The sequence below is a fragment of the Mercenaria mercenaria genome, chromosome 2 (assembly GCF_021730395.1).
Source record: "Mercenaria mercenaria strain notata chromosome 2, MADL_Memer_1, whole genome shotgun sequence".
In the NCBI taxonomy this organism is placed as follows: Eukaryota; Metazoa; Mollusca; class Bivalvia; order Venerida; family Veneridae; genus Mercenaria; species Mercenaria mercenaria.
In genome coordinates this window covers 59805767-59828509 of record NC_069362.1, presented here as the reverse complement: position 1 = coordinate 59828509, position 22743 = coordinate 59805767, and the positions used below count along the sequence as shown (strand labels likewise).

Here is a 22743-nt window from a genome sequence, read left to right as displayed (position 1 = left end):
GAATCTTTTAGAATTCCTCAAAACTTTGACATTTAACACATGTTACTAGAGATAATACATATGGTCAGATTGCTGGGTCAGTGAGCCATTAGTTAATCATCCGAAAGTTCCCATGGACTACCAAAGCCTGTAAGCTTTGAAACTCGGATGAGTGATCTTGTTAGTGGACATGGTCTGTCAAAAGCTTACCTTTAGATTATACTTGTTGTATATATTTATAGTATATCTTTCTATATGTTTAATAAAATCTGTAAGAAGATCCTTTGGAAGCGTAGAATGCAACCATGCAAAATAATAGCACACTCGGTTTGATCGAGTCTTTTCTGTTAAGTCATAATAAATCAAGAAACATCATTGTAAGTGAAATAACAATTTTGTTTTCAGTAGAAGTAAAGGACGATGATGCACGGGACTTTTCCTTGGAGAACGAGCAAGGTGGCTTGTACAAAGAGCATGATCCTGACCTCAAAATATTCAGATTTACCTGCCTCCGAGATGGGTAACAAGGTATAATGTCTACAATAATTGTGTAAAAAATCAGTTTTATTGGTAACAAAACAACTGAACCAGAAGTTGAGACAATGCATTTAGGGAGCTTGATGTCTTACAGGAGCCCAGTAGGGAGAGCGCAAATTTACAGATGACGGGGTCGTGAGTTTGATCCTAGGGCGAGGCGCATATTCTCCGTGACTGTTTGTCCATCTTTCAGCTCTGGCAGTACCATTGACTGTTAAAAGGGGTGCTTACCAAAAAGATACTAGCAGAATAGCAAACAGTTCTGATCATGATCAGACTGCACAGATGTGCAGGCTGATCATGATCTACACTGGTTGCAAAGGCAGAATCAATCTTGTCCAGCATGGTAAAGGTTAAAAGATTTCACACTATACATTATTATGTTTCCCCCCACTGGGGGAGACATAATTATTGTTTTTGCCTCGTCCATCTTTCTGTTCGTCCGTCACACTTCATTTCCGATCAATAACTGGAGAACCAATTGATCTAGAACCTTCAAACCTCTTATGATGGCAAGGCTTATGGAGTAGACAACCCCTATTGTTTTTGGGGTCACTCAATCAAAGGTCAAGGTCACAGGGGCTTGAACATGAAAAACCATTCCTGATCAATAAATGGAGAACCGCTTGACCCAGAGTGTTGAAACTTCATAGGATGATTGGTCATGCTGAGTAGATGACCCCTATTGATATTGGGGTCACTCTGTTAAATATCAAGGTTGCAGCAGACAGAAAATGGAAATCCATTTCTGGTCAGTAACTTGAGAACCAGTTGACCTAGAACCTTCAAATTTCATAGAGTGATAGAATGCTGAGTAGATGACCCCTATTGTTTTTGGGGTCACTCCATCAAAGGTCAAGGTCATATGGGGCTGAACATAGAAAACTCTTTCTGATCAATAACTAGAGAATAGGATTAAGGTCACTGTTGTTAAAAATAGCTTTTTCAACTCTTGTTGAAAACTCACTTACTCTGACCTCACTCCGTGAGAACTACGTTCCAACGCAAGTCATGTCTCAACGATATCATGTGACATATCTCAACGACTTCTGGCTACGGTATCGCTCAATATGACACGGCTTATATTATTTTCATATGTATCAATTACTTTTATTATATTTACTTATGTCTTGACTTGAACATTTATTCAGATTCTAAAAGTAATCGCATACATTTATTAAAACATTTAAATGTTAAAAGCAGTTGTCTGTTATTTAGAAAATAGAAGCATTTTGCTATTTTACAGAATAAAACAAATATTACAACACTTTTTCAACAGCAATACTTACTGTCAGTCAATGATCGATTAAAGGCAATGCCAGTTTTAATCTTAGAAATATATCTCTGCAACGGCTTTATCATAAACGAACAATATTTATTAAATATCATGTCCCTCACTCTAACCGATGATGTTACTAACTCTATACGCGACAAAGTCAAGCGTTACTGACACTCATCGAAGTATTGCTGCTTAACACATTAATTATATTCGAGTAAAATATTACATGTCTGTGACTGAAAAATCAGATTTTGTTCAAAGTATGTACTAGTATTTTTATCCGTTTCTTTTATTATCATTTGACGGTTTCTCCAAGATATCTTACTAGCAATATATATGAGGTGGCGCGGAGTTGACTTATACTATTGCATGCGCACACCTTAATTATTATTAAGTATGTAAAAAGATTCTTTTGAAGCACAGGGCGCAACTACGAAACCTGAAGTAAGCATGTAATCGTAGGTTATTAGATTTGTATCTAGGTATATGCACGCGTTATGCAGCGGAAATATAGAAATATTGCGCGACTTCAATCAAACCGAGTCTGCAATTTTCACTGTTTGCCTTGTTCTCGGTGCTTCCGAGGGATCTACTTTCCAGATTTTATTTATGAAGAATGAATGCTTATTTATCGATGCAAATCTAAAAATCTTTTTATAATTACTACATGTGTATAATTCATTATATCAATGAAAAAAATGTTCTTTAGCCCAAGTGGAACTGAAAATGTCCTAGTTAAAGAACTTAAAAACGTGACGACATCCATGAAACTGACGTCACAATTGACGACACGCACTCGAAATGAAACTTGAAACGTCAATATTTATAAGTTGTTGACATTGTTTTTAGATATAATGCACTTGTGCTGCAGCAGTAATATTGCGCGACTTTAGGAGCGCAATATTATCCGCGAAAGAACGAGTGCATATATCCACATACCAGGTTGATAACGTTTTTATTACATACCTACTATCAAGTAATTGCTTTATGTCTAAATTTTCTTTCTGCTACGAAAAACAGGAAAAAGTACGAAAAGAATTTCTCCAAAATTCTAATAAACAAATCAAGCTGACGCGCATTCATATTTTCTGCAAGTTGAACCGTCAAATAGATGCCGCAACGTGCGCGTGGACGTCATGGACATCACGCGATTATTTCCACTTAATTCTCTCTGATATGAAAGCGTTGTCCGCAATTTGTACAGTTTCATAAATTGGAGAGCGGTGCATTTAAGTAATAATGGCCCTGCCAAGGTGATAATAGCCCGAGGGCTATTATTTTCTTTTAGGGCCATTTTCATTCAAAGACACCTTTATCCCATTTATTTACCTGTTTATTACACGTGTACCTATAATCTTGTAAGAAAAATTTAAAGTGTATTATTCATTTGTTCAAGCATTTAATGGAGTTTTTCAGTTTCTATACTATTTGGATAAGAGGCTATATGTTGTATAAAATCAAATGCCTTGATAGTTGTACTTTCTTTACATAAAGCATAATTTAGGGTTGAAAAAAAAATCATTTCATGAAGAATTACTTCGAAGTTAATATACGACTGGGTTGTGCTTTCTTGCCATTCTTATAATCGCCCGAGGGCTTTATTCCGAGGACCATTATGAAACTTGGCGTGCCATTGCGGCTAGAAGGCTTATTGACTTTTGACTTATTGGCCAGCCGTTTATTGACTTTTTTATCATATACGTTCACTTCATATTTATCTTGGTATTTTCATTTTATATATTTTCCAAACACGTAAAAGAATTATTTGTATTGCTTTTTATCAACAATGCCATCAATATTTGACAATCGATCTGATTCAGCACTCTTTCAATCGCCATAATAATGTTGCTTCATGACGTCAACATCAGAACGCGCTGACGTTCTGGTTACCCGGGGCCGTTATGGTTATGGCGCCAGAGGCGCACTGCGCCATTATGGATACATAAACAGAATCCGTAATGACCGTTTTAAATGGCTTTTTGTTACTATTTATAGTAACGTATATAATCAGGGAAAATATTGCACGATCACAGTCCATTGAAACTCAATCGAAATGATTGTAGATATGTAATAAGGAAAATTCTAACACGATCTGCAGCAATTGCTATATAAACATATAGCGAAATCGCCTATTATATAGGCATAGGAAATAGAGATCAATATAATTGCACCTTTACTAATCCTATCAGGTGTTCTGTATTACAAAAGTGGATCTATTGTGACATTTTGATACAAGCAAAACTGTATTATCTGCACTATTATTTACCTACTGGTACTTCGTTTTATTATTGGCTTGTTAAAAGTTAATTTTTTACCATATTTAAGTTGACAGAATCATAGGAACCATGTCTTGAGGGGTAAATCAAACACAAATGAATAAATCCTTAATGATTTTGTTGTGCAAAAAAGTATGACGTTGTGTCTTAAACAGTTTTCATTTTCCACTCAATTGTGTAATTGCAAGGGAAGTAAACTAATAGATCTCTACTTATAAGTACTAGCCCAAGGCAAGAGTTGTCATTCTTTGTGGATCACAACTTTAAATTAAAAATTAAAACTTCTGTTATTGATATTAACAAAACTATCATAAACTTCACATTTGTAAAATCATTTTTGGTTATTTCAAGGACTTGGAAATTAATTTCTAGACTTTATTTAATGTAATTCTATCATTGAAAATTTTAGGGCCTATCTCTAGCCTATACATGAATCTACGATAAAATATGGTTGGCTGTTACATTTCACCCCCTATGATTGTGGCATAAGAGATTCTACTTCAGTTCCATTACATACAAATTATTTCAGGGCCAAACGGTTGAAAACAGGATTTCAAAAACATAAATATGATAAAAAGTCATACTGACCTGTGTGTAGGACCGTAAAACACGTTTCGATCTCTACGAGCGAATTCAATTAGCTTAATTAAGATTCAGCGGTGACGTCATAAATGTATGACATAAAGTATGACGTCATAATGATGTGACGTCATATAAAGTTAAGCTCGTAACTTGTAACACAGGGTCAAATCGCTTAATTTGATGATTCTCTTCATAATTAGTTTGCGAGCTGTTAGATTACTAAATTATAAATACTTCTCAAAATTCTGATAAAAAGAAACAAATATCTATACGTTCCATTGGCTATGCAACTCTTTCTAACCACAGGGGGTAAATTGTAACAGCATATGACCCGAATGACGTATTACGCTGAAAATGTAGTAATGTAAAATGTGAATTATTTGCGTTGTTAGAATCGAAATAATAAATATGTTCCAATAATTTAATCATTTAATAAAACATGGGCAGTCGTTTGGATGCGAATGATTAAATCACTCGTGCTACGCACTCGTGATTTAATTATTACGCATCCAAACTCTGCCCATATTTTATTAATGATAAAATATAGGAACAGATTTATTATTTCTTAAATATTTCTTGTACAACGGACTGGCGTTTCCGTCGACTTTAGTTACCCATGCCTGCAAAACCCATCTGGCATCCCCATGCGATGGCTCTCGTTCTGGTTATGATAACTTGCGCTGCTTTGTTATTATATGGTATTGTATATGTGAACTTAGACAATATCAGGTACTTTGAGACCTACTCTTCGTCCTATTTATATGTAGTATTTTGTCGGTCTGAAATACGTTATTTTACGGAAAGGACATTACCGTTACGCTTTAAACGATAAAACTAAAGTGGAACTTTGTTATTGTGCTTCACTTGAATGTAATGACGTCACTTCGGCTTACGGACGTTCATTTCCCGCGCTGTGGGTGCATGCTCTGCCATAAGAATGAGTACTGCAAATGAAGTACATTGTATTTCTAATTGCTTTTATATTTCTGTTGTTATTTGTGAAATACGGTATGTAACAAAATGATCTGTCAGAATGAAACGCTTATTTTTATACGATGTGCAAGAAAAAAATCAGTTATGTGTTAACGAACTCGACAGAAATATCCGTCCTGAGGGCACTTGCGCCTTGTATTGTTACGAGTTATGACGTCTCAGGTTCCTAATACATTTGCACGACGTAATAATAATTATTATATGCGGACAAAATGAGCAATACGCCTGCACATGGTGCCGAAAACATTTGTTACGAAATAGCTAATTTATGTGGAAAGTTCTTGAAGTAATGCTTTACGATCCTGATTATCTATACAGAATTGATTACCGGCGTACACATGTACGTACTATCTAATAAGTGTGAATGTAATAAGCTATTTTGTAACATTAATGAAGCGTTCTACGTCTCTCCGAGATAATTGAGCCGTGCCATGAGAAAATCAACATAGTGGGTTTGCGACCAGCATGGATCCAGACCAGCCTGCGCATCCGCGCAGTCTGGTCAGGATCCATGCTGTTCGCTTTCAAAGCCTATTACAATTAGAGAAACCATTAGTGAACAGCATGGATCCTGACCAGACTGCGCGGATGCGCAGGCTGGTCAAGATCTATGCTGGTCGCAAATGCAGTATGTTTGTTTTCTCATGGCGCGGCTCAATTAAAGATTTTAAGGTTCGTGGTGACGGAATGCGCAATGTGCCCCTCCGAACATTATTTCATATACGGACGGGCATCTTGGTTAGAGCAAACGACCTTTTGCAAGCGTACTGGATGGATTTCTTACACTAAAATCCCACATCAAAAGCTAAAGTTCAAGCACATAGATGGAAAGGCAAAATAAAGGAAAAAGGCATTTCAGTAAAACGACAAAGTAAAGGAGATTCGAGTCACTGCACGACTTTTATGAATTATGTTTGAAAAAGAAAAGTAAAAGGGTGATGCAATATGCTGCGTAAGTTTGGATTATCTTAGTAAATGCACAAGTTTCGAGAACTTAATAAGGAAATTGGGAGATGAAAACAACGCAAAATACTAGCAATGAAATTTTCAGGAAATGCGCGTGTTTAAAAAGGACGAGAAAGAAAGACATGCTGTAAAGTTTAGAAAATATAATTGTTATTTTCTTCCAATTATTAAAACCTTACAGGTTCTCTATCCGCTTTTACGTAAAATGTAAACATTGCAATGCATAACATGTATACACTTTTTCAAAACTGACTGTAAGAGTAAAGGTTCAGCTGAGCACCACTTTTGTGTAGGAGCCATCAACAATGCTTACAAGATTCCATGGAATTTGATATAAATGAAAGATACTTATTTCTATTTGAAGAGCATTAACCTTACATTTTAATTTTCATGCTGAAATTGTACATGATTTTATTAATCCATTTCAAAGAATTTTACTCCACCCTGCGTAATATTATAATGTGTATTATTATAACGACAAATACATTTGTCATATGATTAAATTGTTGTATCTTGCCCAGACGTCATCCAGTCATTTATGAAAATGTCAAAGAAATGTTCTCGACGTAAAGATAAGATGTACATAAGAATTTTCTACAAGTTCAAATGGTAATTATGTTAGTGAGACTTTGCAACACTGTATGTGAGACGTTGTCACATAATCTCTGTTATCGTTGCGGCCTTGCAACATTTATGTAGCTTACATATGTGTATTTGTAACTAGTTAATTTTATCTTGCAAAATGCTGCAAATAGCTAATATATCTTCCACACATCAAACTCATCTTTTCAGTTATGAAACGTAGAATATATACGCTTAATTACACATAATATATGAATCAACAAGGTCATTCGAAGCGACACCGTAGCTTCATCGTTGAGGTATGTCACATGATATCGATGAGACTTGACTTACGTTGGAACGTAGTTCTCCTGGAGTGGACCTAGGAACTTGAGATTTGATGTGTGTGTAATTGGCATAGAGACATACTAGCTGCTTGGGTTTGGGGTCACCTAGGTGAAGATAAAGGTCATTATTATTTAAAAAAAAAATTCAGCTTTTCCTTATATCTCACCTGTGCTTTGACCTACGATCTCAAGACTTGTTGTGTTGGTACCTGGACTAGGGACCTACTAAGACTAAAATTCTTAGCTATACATCCACTGACAAATATGCAATTCTGGCAGCATCCATCATTTTTAATGATGGACCTTGTTTTCATATTTTTGAAGCTACTGTCATGATATTTGAATGACATGTGCAGTTCTGTAACAAAAACTTTTCTTCTAACAAGCTCTTGATGGGCATATTTTGTGACTATGTCACCCTTGTTAATTGAAATACATACCAATAAATGTAATGAAAGTATCAAAATATTAGCCTTGAAAATGCATTTTAGGCCTTGAAAAATCTTTGAATTTTATAACAAAAAGTCTGTATGAACCATGTGGGGGTAGAAATAAAAAATACTTTTTAAAACTACTTCTCCTGGACCACTCAGTGACTCCTGTCTGTAGCATCAGTATAAGGGTGTCTCCAAAATTTGTTCATTTTTGGAGCACTTGGCTCCTTTAAGGTACCACTAGAGTTAAAACTTGAAATGCCTTTAAATGACTTCTCCTCATAAATTGCTTGATAGATCTTCATCAGATTGGTAACATCATTATAAGGTCCTTCATGCAGTCAACAACTGTAGATTTTTGTATAGGCAAATTTTAATCCAGATGTTGGTTTCATTGTAACATACCGGTATTGCATGTATAGTACCATATTGTTAGATCATTATGTTAGGGGACGCTGTGGCCGAGTGGTTAAGGTCGCTGACTTCAGATCACTTGCCCCTCGTCAATGTGGGTTCGAGCCTCACTTGGAGCATTGAATTCTTCATGTGAAGAAGACATCCAATTGGCTTATGGAAGGTTGATGGTTCTACCTAGGTGCCCGCTCGAGATTAAATAATGCACGGAGGGGCACCTGGGGTCTTCCTCCACCATCAAAGCTGGAAAGTCGCCATATGACCTATAATTGTGTTGCTGTGATGCTGAACATAAAATAAATAAATAGATCATTATGTTTTACTGCAGTAGTGAAAATTAGTTGCCTTCCTGTAGGATACTTTGTATTGCATGACAATAATTCATTCACTTGTTTCCACTGTTTTTCAAGATACACATTGGGATTTTTAGCACGACTGGTAGAGGAGCAAATTTTCAAAAAGGTCAAATTGAGTTTCCTGTTAGTGGGACATACACATGAGGACGTGGACCAAGTTTTTCCCCAGGTAAAAATTACACTGTGTCACTTTATATGCATTACCATCAGAAATAAGTGTAACTCGAAAAAAATTCTATTTGCTGGCATGTCTTATATGACGCATTACATATTGGAAATTTTCAACATCACTGCTTCTCGGTAATTCAAATCCTTTGCAACATTTTGGGATAGTAAAAGTGTCTAATTAAGAGTCAGTTTCGTAATTATGAAACTTAAACTTCATGATAAAGAAGTAATGGTATTCATTACAAGTGCAACATACAGTATTTTAAAAAAACAAAGTATTTGATACTGGTATATCTATAGTGGTTTAACAAAAAATTTCAGATTGTGTGTATTGACCAGAGAACCCGATACTTACACTGGATAACTAATGAGTGGTTTTGAGAGATGTTACACACCAAAGTCAACAGGTAATTCCATAGTTGAAAAAAATATGCATGTAGAATATTGACATTCAAATATACTCCAGTTAAGTTGGGACTGATCATGACTTGTGTATCTTTGAAGACAAAATTTAATTATATCTAAGTTAATGAAAAGGTACCAGTTGTATTTTATCTTGGTTTTGTGTTACATAAAAAGTCCAAATATACCATTCGAAGTGCATTAAAAATCAGGGATGCATCAACTTATATCAGACTTATTAATAATTTTCGAGGCTCATTCTCGTTAAATCTGCTTAGATAAACAATGCATTAAATTATCATGTTGAAAAACAGAACTTCAGGTCCTGTGTAAATCCAAACAGTCAATCATAGGTGGAGACATTGGATTTAGACGATATGACAACAATATTTAGCCATTTAGTAAATATAACGTCTTCCTGTGGAAAAAAAAGGAATATATTGCAATTATTTTGAGGATTAGTAATTGCACATATTTTACAAAATGAATAAAACCCTTGCTATTTAAAATTAAAGTGGTGTGAAAATCTTTTCCTCAATACAAAAAAAAGGTAGCAATAAGACAAAGACATATTTTGGCACAATCTGGGTGTATCTTGACAGGAATAGTTATTATTATGTTTACATTTGATAAATTTTTGAACAAGTTCATGTCTGGGTAATCTGGATTTAACATATCTGTCCTGACAGAGGCACCGTGTAAAATATGGAGTGGAGTGGTGGAGTGGAGTCTGGAGTCAATTTTGGAGTCAAATTTGGAGTGGAGTCTTTTTTGGAGTCGCTCTTGGAGTCATTTTTGGAGTCAAATTTCGAGTGTAGTCTTTTTGGAGTCAATTTTGGAGTCTAATTTGGAGTCCGCTTTGGAGTCAAAATTTAGTAAAACCTGGAACAACTGATACAGGGACTGGAAACCGGCATTTATCTTATCTTATGCTGTCATCCAATCGAAGCGTATGCCGTAGGTTATTCTGCTATTACTGAAACACTTACGCCTTACAGTTTAACTCGTCCTTTCAGTGAAAATCTGGGAAAGCATTTGTTGAATTTTTTGTTGAAAACAAAAGTTCTGCCATGAAATTATTGCCTGCATCTGTTTTTAAATGGAAAATATCTACATTAATGTTACTTTTCGCCCTGTGAAAATGGCTAAATTTAGACTTGTCTTACCCAGAGAGAAAGATGTCTTTTTTACATGATATTTGCCTGGTTGATTCAGAGTATTTAGAACAAAAAAATTAGGACATATTTTAATGAAAATAGCAAGTTAAAACTGTAAACTGTTGCCTGGAAATATTTGTTTATGATATTGCTCTGTTCTTCACCATTTAAATGCATGTTAAACCTAGATGATTTTCTGCAGTTTTATCTAAAAGTTCGGAATACTAAATGTAACTTCGTTGTCGGCCTTTTTAAAAAAAGTATTGTTATTTTAATTTAAATACATTGTATTTTTCACACATCAGTTTTAAGATTAAATTTATTAAACTAATTTTTGGAGTTTAAACAACAATATCGTTTGAAACATTCCCTACGTTCAAGAAGAATGTTTGTTTCTGTATGTAGAAATCTGACATTATAAACAATAATTATAATTATGGCTCTACAAGATTAAGAAAAGTGTCAGCTTTCTGTTATTTTCCATTTTATTTATTCAAATCCAACAAAAATCGGTCCTTTGATAAAGGTTTGAAGTTACGTGGTAAAATATTTCTTCAGGGAAGTGAGTTCGAGTTAATTCATAATAATTAAGCATATCACCACATGCAGTCGCATGCTGTTTTTTGCTTCAGAATCCCTTAGATCAATCAGAATCCCTTTAGATCAATCTCTGATCATCTTATTATCGCCACTTAACATGTGACTGGTAAACCCTTTGAACAATAAGTGTTATAGCTCCATGATTAACATGAGGTAATATGCTAATTACACGCTAATCGATAGTGGCGAAAACAAAATATCGATCGCTAACGACTGGTCGATATTTACAGGTATGGACGACAGCATAATACAGATAAATGTATTGATTTATACGGAGTTTCTACTCCCCGTATTAGACCTTCCTGGGTATACCTAGTCCTTATAATGGTCAAAGTGGCCAAAGTAACAGTATCAGCTTTAATAAGATTTAATAAAACCTAAAAATTCATTAAAAGATCCTACGTTTATATGTCACCTCCAAATAATTATCCACATACAATATTTCACACTTACATTTACTAGTGATTAAACTGTTGAATCATGAATGGGCTCAATATCATACTCCTCTAGAAATAACAAAAACAGTTACTGATGTTTTCTCAAATGACCCTTATCAGATTGGTAAGAATAACTTGCCATTACATTGGATAGTTAATTACAACAAATCACTCTCTACTTTATGACAGATTTCTACAATTCTGTTGGAGAAGGTACCGGTAGTACTGTCAGCACCTCAGCATGATATCTCATTCTTATCAGGACTTGACCCCTAGTTCCTTCATGGTTTGTTATTTATGATGTTGGGCCAGATGTTGCCTGAAGATTACTCGGAGAGAATTGATAAACATTTCTAACTTGAAATATGAAATAATGAGAAAGTATTGTTTAAAGATTTTAAAATGAATCAGGAAAATGAAAACAAGAAAAAAACATAGGTAATTAAATATTTACTATCTACTACAGACGGCATAATACTAGTATAATAAGACACATAATAAGACATGATAATACTTGATGAAATTAATGAAGGATAGAATACTGTGTGTTATGCATATGTTTATAGTAGACAATAGTACAATTCACACAAAAAATACATTAGCTCTATGATTAACATGAGGTAATATGCTAATTACACGCTAATCGATAGTGGCGAAAACAAAATATCGATCGCTAATGACTGGTCGATATTTACAGGTATGGACGACAGCATAATACAGATAAATGTATTGATTTATACAGAGTTTCTACTCCCCATATTAGACCTTCCTGGGTATACCTAGTCCTTATAATGGTCAAAGTGGCCAAAGTAACAGTATCAGCTATATAACTGGAGTATTTCTGATTTGCTGTCAAAGATACAGAAAATGTATGCCTGTTTCTCGTGGAATCCAGCTTTCTCATCGATTTGAGCCCTAGTGTTTTAGTAAAACTTATGCTCATGTAGAGTGTTCTTCTATCAGAAACTTGTGTCATTTACATTTTAAAATGCCTCAGAAAATATTAGCCATGAAACCACTGAAATTATTGAGGAAATACCTGTTTTAATACTTTGCATCAAAAATTGCTTGTTTCAAAAGGAAATTACACAGTGGGTAATATTGTGAGCCCAAATTTCAAATTGAAAACATCCTGAACATATATCGACTGTTGTAACGAGTGAACAAGAATAATTAAATCGCCTTGATAGAAACTTGCTTTATGGAAATAGACTGTGCAAACATTAACACTTATTGACCTACCAAACAAAGGGCTCAAATCAATGAGAAAGTTTTAAAATGATGTGGAGTTTGGCCTCCTTCAGTCTCGTGCAAAAAATACATATAAAAGATGATAACATTGTAATTCTTAATGTCCATTGTTAAATGCAAATATTTTTGTAACGACAAACAAAAACTATTTAATTGAACAGATTTGCAAAAATATGCCTACCCCTGAAAGATTTAAGAGGTCTCGAATCAAGTAGAAAGCATATACTGTAGAATCTATGCATTTACATTAACATGTCATTCATATTGACAATCTAACAAACTGCTGTTCTTGACTCACTTTTCGGGGGTGCTTTAACAGGAGAGAAAACTTACGTAACAGGGAGATTCTGACGCTTACATGCTGTTAAAACAGCTTTCTGTATATGCGCATTCTGTGGCAAAGCGTAAACACCAAAACCAGACAGTTCAAATGTAAATGACATCGACAGATAAATAAAAAGATATATGTTATCAAACTGGCTCCAGCCCCTATTTTTAAAGTTATGGCCCATGAAATATTAACAAAAAATGCACTTTTTCACCTAATTAAATGCCTAGCTCAAAAAGAATTAGATGTAAATTCAGGAAACCTTGCTGGAGTCTTTAATGTAATGTGACCTTGCACACTTGGCATTCTTCCTGAAACTCTTAGCTCTTATTACAGAGTTATGGCCCTTGAAATAGCCAAAATAGTGGATTTTTTGTTTGTGATGCTCATAGCTCAAAAAGTATATGGCCTAGAAAAATGAATCCTTTTCATAAAATGTTTGTTGAGGCTATACCCCATTAAGACTGCAAACATTTGAATTTAATTGCCCCTTATTTGTGACAAATGTTCCAGTGGGGGGCACACCCTATGTCCTACAGACACATTCTAGTTATGCTTAAATTTACTTTTTTGAATTGTGCTAAAACGAAAGTAGGTGTTTATTCCGCTGACCGCTTTCTGAATTGCGGCATTATGAGGTCTACTTCAGTTGTCTTGCATTTCACTGCACACTGCATACACCCATATAAGTGTTCACATTTTATATTACTTACTGCGGTAATAATAATAGCTATAAATAAATATACATTAATAAAATAAAGAAATGCCAAAAGTGGAACAATGTCTCAAACTTTATTATTTGATAATGCCTGTTAGACAGACTATACTTCAGCAGTAAAATTATTGAAAGATCAGCATAGGTAAAAATAAACAGCACTTATTCGGAATTCTATGTCCTCAAATTACAGTGTTTTATTAGAGCCATCACCTTCTCTCTAAAAGATATTTGGTGATTATAAGTACTAGGTAACTATGGCGATTCACAAATTAATGAAGGCATATGACGATATGGTGATACGCAAATTATGAATGCGGCATGCGCAGTTACAACGAAGATACGCGACGTTACGATGGAAAAACATCGTGTTCCCATTGTTACTTCATGTATCGCCGCTATTGCCAAATATCTTGTTATAGAGAAGGCGATCACCCTAATGGAACACCGTACTGAAACAAAACATATTCATAGTATTTCACATAAAAAATTTTGATTCCACCTTAGTTCTGTTAAAGGTGGTCAATCACATTTCAACAACATTTTATGACATTTTTTACTTTTTGTATATTCTGGTAGAGAATTATTTAAGGAACAAAAAGACCGATTACATAGAGTTAGATTCCTGTTTGAAATGTATATTTTATTATTTTTATAAAATTTTGTAATTACTCCCCTTTAATATGAAAGTATATAAAAAGCTGGGTATTTCTTTTTATTTCGATACAGTTTTACATTTGCGTTTGATAGACATATCAACTATTGAACAATCTGAACCAAAATGCAAGTTTAAAAGCTGTGTGTAGCTTCTGAATTCATTTATTTCCAATCTATCTTGGTTGCACAACCAAGATAGGCAAAGGGAGGTAATAATCATTTTTCAAACTTGCGTTTCTAATGAATTCCATCTAAATACATAATTTTTAATGCAAATATTTTACAAATATATTACAATATGTCTAATATTTATACATTTCCTTAGGCAAAGTATGTTTATCAAATTTATACTTATGATAAAATAACTCTATCTTGGTTGGGCAACCAGGATAGGAAAATGAAATTTTAAAAATACCTCCAGTGAAAATCTAATTTGTATTCAGTGTTAAGTGAACATAAATGAGTGTAAATAATCAGATGCTAAAGTTTCGAACAAATCCGTTACATGGCCAAAATCTGATTATCCACCTTTAAATAAATAATAGAAAGTCATGTCTTTCATATAAAGAATGTTGTGGTCATCGGAGCTATGGGAGATGTATTTTTACCGGTAATATATCTTAATATTTGCATGTTCTCTCACTGTTGCAGAGTTCCAGTTTTCAAGTTTTGTTATTGTTGTTGTTGTTGTTGTTACTTCTACTACTGTTTTTTTTAAAGTTTAGATTGCAAGTCCATAGTTATGTTCATCAGATACACCAGATGTAGATGGGCCAGATCTGTACAGGGAATTTTGGTATTGTAGGCGGCTCGCTGTTCTTTTTCTAAGGAAGTATCGCGAATTTTTGTACTTTGGCAAGGACTTTCTAGCTGCGTGATCCCTTACAGAAGCAAGCCTCTGTGGCGTACATGCTGCGTATTTGCTGTGTATATGCCGCGAACACAGTAGTACGCCAGAGGAGTACATTTTACATACACCGCATGCCGCGTACATGCCGCGTACTATTTCGACGAGTACACAGCATGTACGCAGGAGGTCACTAGTACACTTCAAGTACGCAGCACAGACTCTGAAAATTTAAGGAGTACACTGCATGTACGCAGGAGGGACTTGTACAAGAAAATAGTACACTGCATGTACACCGCAGATACTTCGAAATTTATAACACTTATATTTAGTTGCATTAAAGTTGTTTCCCCTTGATGCAGTTACGCCATTTTCTTCAGATGTTTACCAAATTACATGCTACAAAAATTGATTTATTTCATTGAAAAGTGGATGAAGAAAAGCATACTAATTTATTTGATAACATCAATCTACATTATTTTAGTAAGGGTAAATACTTATTGATGCATGTCACTTATCTTTTTTCTGTTTTTTTCTGTCCAAATGATCAGCATTTGCATAAGAAAGTTGGTGGGGTAAGGAATTTACATTATCACAGCAGTTTCGCCACAAGAGTACACAGCATGTATGCAGCAGGAGTACACAGCATGTACGCCGCAGGACTCGGGCCAGGAGTACACAGAATGTACGCCGCAGGAGTACACAGCATGTACACCGCAGGAGTACACAGCATGTACGCCGCAGGGGTAGTACACCGCAGGCTCATTTGCATGTGAAAAGTGTATGTGCCGCGTACATGCTGCGTACTATTTCCCACATACTAAATTCCTCCAGCATACATCCTGTGTACTATGTAGTCCACAGCATGTACGCAGCAAGTAGTACACGGCAGAGCTCATTTGCATGTCAAAAGTGTACTACAAACGTACTATCGGTGTATGTGCGGTGTATATCCTGCGTACTATTTAAAGCCCTTGATTTCAGTACACATCATGTACGCATCATATACGCTGTATGTACACAGCAAGAGTACGCAGCAGGCCTTTTTCTTCTGTAAGGGATAATTTTTAACTTTGTCCCTTTGTCTCAGCTGAAGAAATATTTGACTGCTGCTTTTGATTTTCACTCCAGCAGCCCTTGCCAGTCGAAGTGTTGCAACGCCATGGCCCAGTGTTCTTGAATGGGTTGCCGAATGGCAGAGACCGGAAAAGTTTCGACTCCAGCATGTAGATTTTGGTGCCAAGTTATAGACACTTGAATGCATGCTCTCACACATGTTAGTGTTGTATAGTTTGCATATGCTCTTGAGCCCTTCAATACTGGAAATCCTGTTGATCTCTGCCTGTATGGTGTTTAGGTCTGTGTTTTTCAGTTCCAGGTGGATGCCATAGGGTAGTGATTTAGTTGTGTAGTGTTGTAGGTGGTGATTGCACACTGTTGACTTTTCTCGACAGAATCTGTGGTTACCACTTCGACATCATGTAATGTATTTAATGGCTAAACAACCTCTGTGTACAAAGTGTTGCTCATGATATTTTAGAGCTCTGAGATGCTGTAACTCTAGTCGTACCCTGGCACGAATGCAAGCAGCAAGTTTCTGCATGTAGATGGATTTAGTGTCTCGGAATACTTTGCAGTTTCAGTGAACGTATGTTTTTTTCAAGTGTTCGTAGCTGATGGACCAGGCACTTAAATTGTAGTGTTCGAAATATATTTTTTTCTATCACTTGTAATCATTGATAACCTTTGCTTCTTGTGTGCTTGCATCTGTAGTTATGGATTGTATTTTTACTAGTCCAGATTGTGTTATTTTGTCGAGGCTTTTGTGTAGGAGTGATCGCTCACTGGAAGAAATTGAGGCCTCTGATTGGTAGTTTTTTGTGCAGTTACTTGTATGATTGCAATTCTTTTTTCTGCAGTGCTTGTTAGCAATGGCAGTAGCTATAGGTAGAGATCTAGATGTTGAGTGATCAATTGCGACTCCGAAGCTTTGTTGTGCAGCCTCAAAGCCTCCACTAGGTCTTCGTGAAAATGAGACGTCGAATTGAATGTTGACGCCATTGCTTGTTCTGGCAGTTTCAGACACACGCTTTATGTACCTTTGATTTTCTAACATTGCTTGTTCATTCAGTTCAGTCACTTTCTCACTTAATTTGTTCTTTTTTTTTGAAGGCACGGCTTACTTGGTGGTTTTATATTTAGACAAGACATAACTAGTGACACATCCTCAATGCCAACTTTTGATTTCATCACAGGCAAAAGTAACATGTCATTCAGTTGAAGTTGGACCTCTTGAATTTGTTATTGTATCTGACATTTCAAGTGTTGGTGTTTTCAACTTGCAGGTACTACATACAGCTGACAGCATTACTGTTAATCCTTTTCTTTCATTAATTTTTACGGAAATAGAAGGACAGCTACACTTATGGACCAGCTGAATAAGCTGCCGTAACTTTTCAATGTTAACAGTAATGTTTTCATCTATGTCACCATTTAGAATTTTGTTCTGCTTTGTTTCAGATCGAGGTCTTAGCCTATACGGACGTGTATTTACAGTTGTAGTATCCGGGTTTGCATTTTCAGAAACATAAAGAACATCCCTTGCTTCAGTAGTGTTCAGTTGCTGCAGTCGAAGGTCTGGTGTGTCAGTCATTTCAACATTCATAAAAGGTAAATTTTGCTTCTGCTTTCCTACATTGCCACTTTTAAACTGAGTCCTACGTTTTCCATGAGAACGCTTGTAGCTGTGTTTCCTTTTCAATGTATTTCCTTTAAACATTTTTATAGATTAATCCAGATTTTTACAATAATTTCACTATTTCACAGTGGAGTCTAAATCCTAAGTGATTCTACCAACATTTGGAGTGGCTTATCACTGGGTTATTGTTACAAAAAATGAAAGCTGAGTTGGCTTATCAGGGTCTTTGGTATTGGATTACATTATTAATGAGGTTCTTGACTCCCTCTGGACTGTTTGTGCTGATTTTCAGACAAGACCAGATGGATTACTTCCCTTTAAATACAAGGTAATTTTTTCAGTCTCTCTTACAGCAGCTTTAGGTTATCTTCACTCTCTTATTTTTGACAGAATTTTTCTCACTGGTGAGGAAGGTTTAACAGTTATAAACAGGGCAATAATACTCTTATCAGTTACATGCTAACTTTTTGTGGTCAGCCTCACACAGCAGGGGAGCAATAAATCTCCCATTAGTGTTTCATCCGAGATCCTTATCAGCCAACATGTATGCAGTATGTTTGTATTAATCTACAAGAAATATTCAAATTGTGCAGATCTTACAGATCAGTACTAGTTAGACTAGCCACTAGACTGATAATAATGTATTTCTGCATTTTTCATTTTTTGATGAATTTAATTTCATAGAAACAAAAGCTAGTCTATTTTAGAGATTTTCACAGAGGACTGATGTTGAAATTATGATATTGGACATAGAATATAGACTGGCTCAGTTCACTACATTTAATAATAAAAATGTAAAAAAAGATATATCATAGTCTAGGAGCTAGTCTAAGTACTAGTTGAATAATACTTCAAAAAATGGAAAATGTGAACTATGTAAAAATGTGTAGCAATTTTATTTTACATGTTTTAAATGATACAATTTTTATGACTTACTCCAAAGTAAAATGGATATTTATAAATTCTGACCTTGTTATTTTCTCAATACACCCTTTGTTATTTATAGGTATCATTGATAAATTTTGAATTTTGACCAGCGAAGACCATGGCTGATCTTGGTCTGAATTGTTTGCAAAAGGCAGAACTATTTACCTGCTATAACAGTCTCAACTTAAAATTTACAAAATGCAAATCTTACAAAGTGCAGATATTTTGTCTTTATTCATAGTTGAGCCACACCTTGAGAAAACCTACATAGTTTACTGCATTTGCATGGAACTAGATCAGCCTGCACATGCATGCAGTTAATCAGATCCTTATAGTTTGCTAGCAGTTTGTCTTACTTGAATATGGTTTGAAAACAAATTGTATGGAATGAGCAGACTGATCAAGATCCAGACTAGGTAGTCGCAAATACAGTATGCTGGTTTTCTCATGGTGCGGCTCAATTATTAGTTCAATTATTTTGCTGAATTAAGTGGCACATTAAAATGTTGCAAACTATAATTTTGCAAATTTCTACTACATGTTTGTTTTCCTCCACTCTGTTTTAAGCTCACCTGTCACAAAGTGACAAGGTGAGCTTTTGTGATCGCGCGGTGACCGTCGTCCGTCCGTCCGTCCGTGCGTGCGTCCGTAAACTTTTGCTTGTGACCACTCTAGAGGTCACATTTTTCATGGGATCTTTATGAAAGTTGGTCAGAATGTTCATCTTGATGATATCTAGGTCAAGTTCGAAACTGGGTCACGTGCCTTCAAAAACTAGGTCAGTAGGTCTAAAAATAGAAAAACCTTGTGACCTCTCTAGAGGCCATATATTTCAAAAGATCTTCATGAAAATTGGTCAGAATGTTCACCTTAATGATATCTAGATCAAGTTCGAAACTGGGTCAACTGCGGTCAAAAACTAGGTCAGTAGGTCTAAAAATAGAAAAACCGTGTGACCTCTCTAGAGGCCATATATTTCACAAGATCTTCATGAAAATTGGTCAGAATGTTCACCTTGATGATATCTAGGTCAAGTTCGAAACTGGGTCACGTGCCATCAAAAACTAGGTCAGTAGGTATAAAAATAGAAAAACATTGTGACCTCTCTAGAGGCCATATATTTCACAAGATCTTCATGAAAGTTGGTCAGAACGTTCACCTTGATGATATCTAGGTCAAGTTCGAAACTGGGTCACGTGCCATCAAAAACTAGGTCAGTAGGTCAAATAATAGAAAAACCTTGTGACCTCTCTAAAGGCCATATTTTTCATGGGATCTTTATGAAAGTTCGTCAGAATGTTCATCTTGATGATATCTAGGTCAAGTTCGAAACTGGGTCACGTGCGGTCAAAAACTAGGTCAGTAGGTCTAAAAATAGAAAAACCTTGTGACCTCTCTTAGAGGCCATATATTTCACAAGATCTTCATGAAAATTGGTCAGAATGTTCACCTTGATGATATCTAGGTCAAGTTCGAAACTGGGTCACGTGCCATCAAAAACTAGGTCAGTAGGTCTAAAAATAGAAAAACCGTGTGACCTCTCTAGAGGCCATATATTTCACAAGATCTTCATGAAAATTGGTCAGAATGTTCACCTTGATGATATCTAGGTCAAGTTCGAAACTGGGTCACATGCCATCAAAAACTAGGTCAGTAGGTATAAAAATAGAAAAACCTTGTGACCTCTCTAGAGGCCATATATTTCATAAGATCTTCATGAAAGTTGGTCAGAACGTTCACCTTGATGATATCTAGGTCAAGTTCGAAACTGGGTCACATGCCATCAAAAACTAGGTCAGTAGGTCAAATAATAGAAAAACCTTGTGACCTCTCTAAAGGCCACATTTTTCATGGGATCTCTATGAAAGTTGGTCTGAATGTTCATCTTGATGATATCTAGGTCAAGTTCGAAACTGGGTCACATGCAGTCAAAAACTAGGTCAGTAGGTCTAAAAATAGAAAAACTTTGTGACCTCTCTAGAGGCCATATATTTCATGAGATCTTCATGAAAATTGGTCAGAATGTTCACCTTGATGATATCTAGGTCAAGTTCGAAAGTGGGTCATGTGCCGTCAAAAACTAGGTCAGTAGGTCAAATAATAGAAAAACCTTGTGACCTCTCTAGAGGCCATATTTTTCATGGGATCTGTATGAAAGTTGGTCTGAATGTTCATCTTGATAATATCTAGGTCAAGTTCGAAAGTGGGTCACGTGCCATCAAAAATTAGGTCAGTAGGTCAAATAATAGAAAAACCTTGTGACCTCTCTAAAGGCCATATTTTTCATTGAATCTGTATGAAAATTGGTCTGAATGTTCATCTTGATGATATCTAGGTCAAGTTCGAAACAAGGTCATGTGCGGTCAAAAACTAGGTCAGTAGGTCTAAAAATAGAAAAACCTTGTGACCTCTCTAGAGGCCATACTTGTGAATGGATCTCCATAAAAATTGGTCAGAATGTTCACCTTGATGATATCTAGGTCAAGTTTGAAACTGGGTCATGTGCTTTAAAAAAACTAGGTCAGTAGGTCAAATAATAAAAAACCTTGTGACCTCTCTAGAGGCCATACTTTTTATGGGATCTGTATGAAAGTTGGTCTGAATGTTCAGCTTGATGATATCTAGGTCAGGTTTGAAACTGGGTCAACTGCGGTCAAAAACTAGGTCAGTAGGTCTAAAATTGTTAAAATCTTTTGACCTCTGTAGAGGCCATATTTTTCAATGGATCTTCATGAAAATTGATCTGAATGTTCACCTTGATGATATCTAGGTCAGTTTCGAAACTGGGTCACGTGCGGTCAAAAACTAAGCCAGTAGGTATAAAAATAGAAAAACCTTGTGACCTCTCTAGAGGCCATATTTTTCAAGAGATCTTCATGAAAATTAGTGAGAATGTTCACCTTGATGATATCTAGGTAAAGTTTAAAACAGGGTCACGTACTTTTGAAAACTAGGTCAATAGGTCAAATAATAGAAAAAACGACGTTATACACATAACTGGTTCATGTGGGAAGAGGTGACCGATTCAGGACCATCATGGTCCTCTTGTTGCTTAAAGCAATTGCTTTGTTTTCCTTCACCAGATGCTTCGTCGATTATAAAATTATAAAAAACTAGAAGCAGAATGCTATATTATACACTTAATGACCAACAAGCCATTCAAATGATATTTTATTGCACATCAGAAACAAATTTTCATAGTTTTTTGCCTCCCAAATTTTTTTTGTGGGGGAGAGGGGGCACATAAGTACGTCTCTGTTCCATCTGTCCAAGTTTGTGATGTACATATCTCGAGAAGTATTTGACCCAGGGTCATGCAACTTCTTTTGATTGCTATTTAGCATATGAAGCTATGCATTTTGTGTTTTGGGGGAGATTTTACTCGTCCATTTGATGGTTATGGCCCTTGACTTCATCAAAAATATGCATTAAGGGCCAAAATATTGTAATGCAGTATCTCAGAAAGTGTTAGACCTAGAATTATGAACCATTAGTGGATTGTTATGCAGCATGTGTAGTTGTGCACTTGGGGTTATGTTAGGATTTCACACCACCAAAACAGTTATGGCCTTGGGCTACATAAAGGGCCTAAAAGTTTGTGTTGCATATTATCTCGAGAGGTATATGAGTTTTGAAACCATATACTGGTAAGAATTTTATCTGGCACATGAAGTTTTGTTTGAGATTTAACCCTGCAAGACTGGAGTTATGGCCTTTCACTTAGTCAAAAATATGCATTAAGGCATAAAAGTTTGTGCTGCATTTTTCTTGAAAATTACCTGACCTAAAAACAAGAAACTTTACAGGTTCAGCCTGTGAAGTTATGCACCTG

At 35.6% G+C, this 22743-nt stretch overlaps 1 long non-coding RNA gene across 1 annotated transcript in view; it reads left to right on the top strand.

Moving 5' to 3' along the window:
• The first annotated feature begins 9207 nt into the window (after positions 1-9207).
• Positions 9208-22743, top strand: part of LOC128555152 (uncharacterized) — a 42951-nt gene continuing 29415 nt past the window's right edge. The window contains exons 1-2 of the long non-coding RNA XR_008369836.1: positions 9208-9299; positions 17807-17956. This is a non-coding gene — a long non-coding RNA (uncharacterized LOC128555152). The remainder of the gene's footprint in view (positions 9300-17806; positions 17957-22743) is intronic.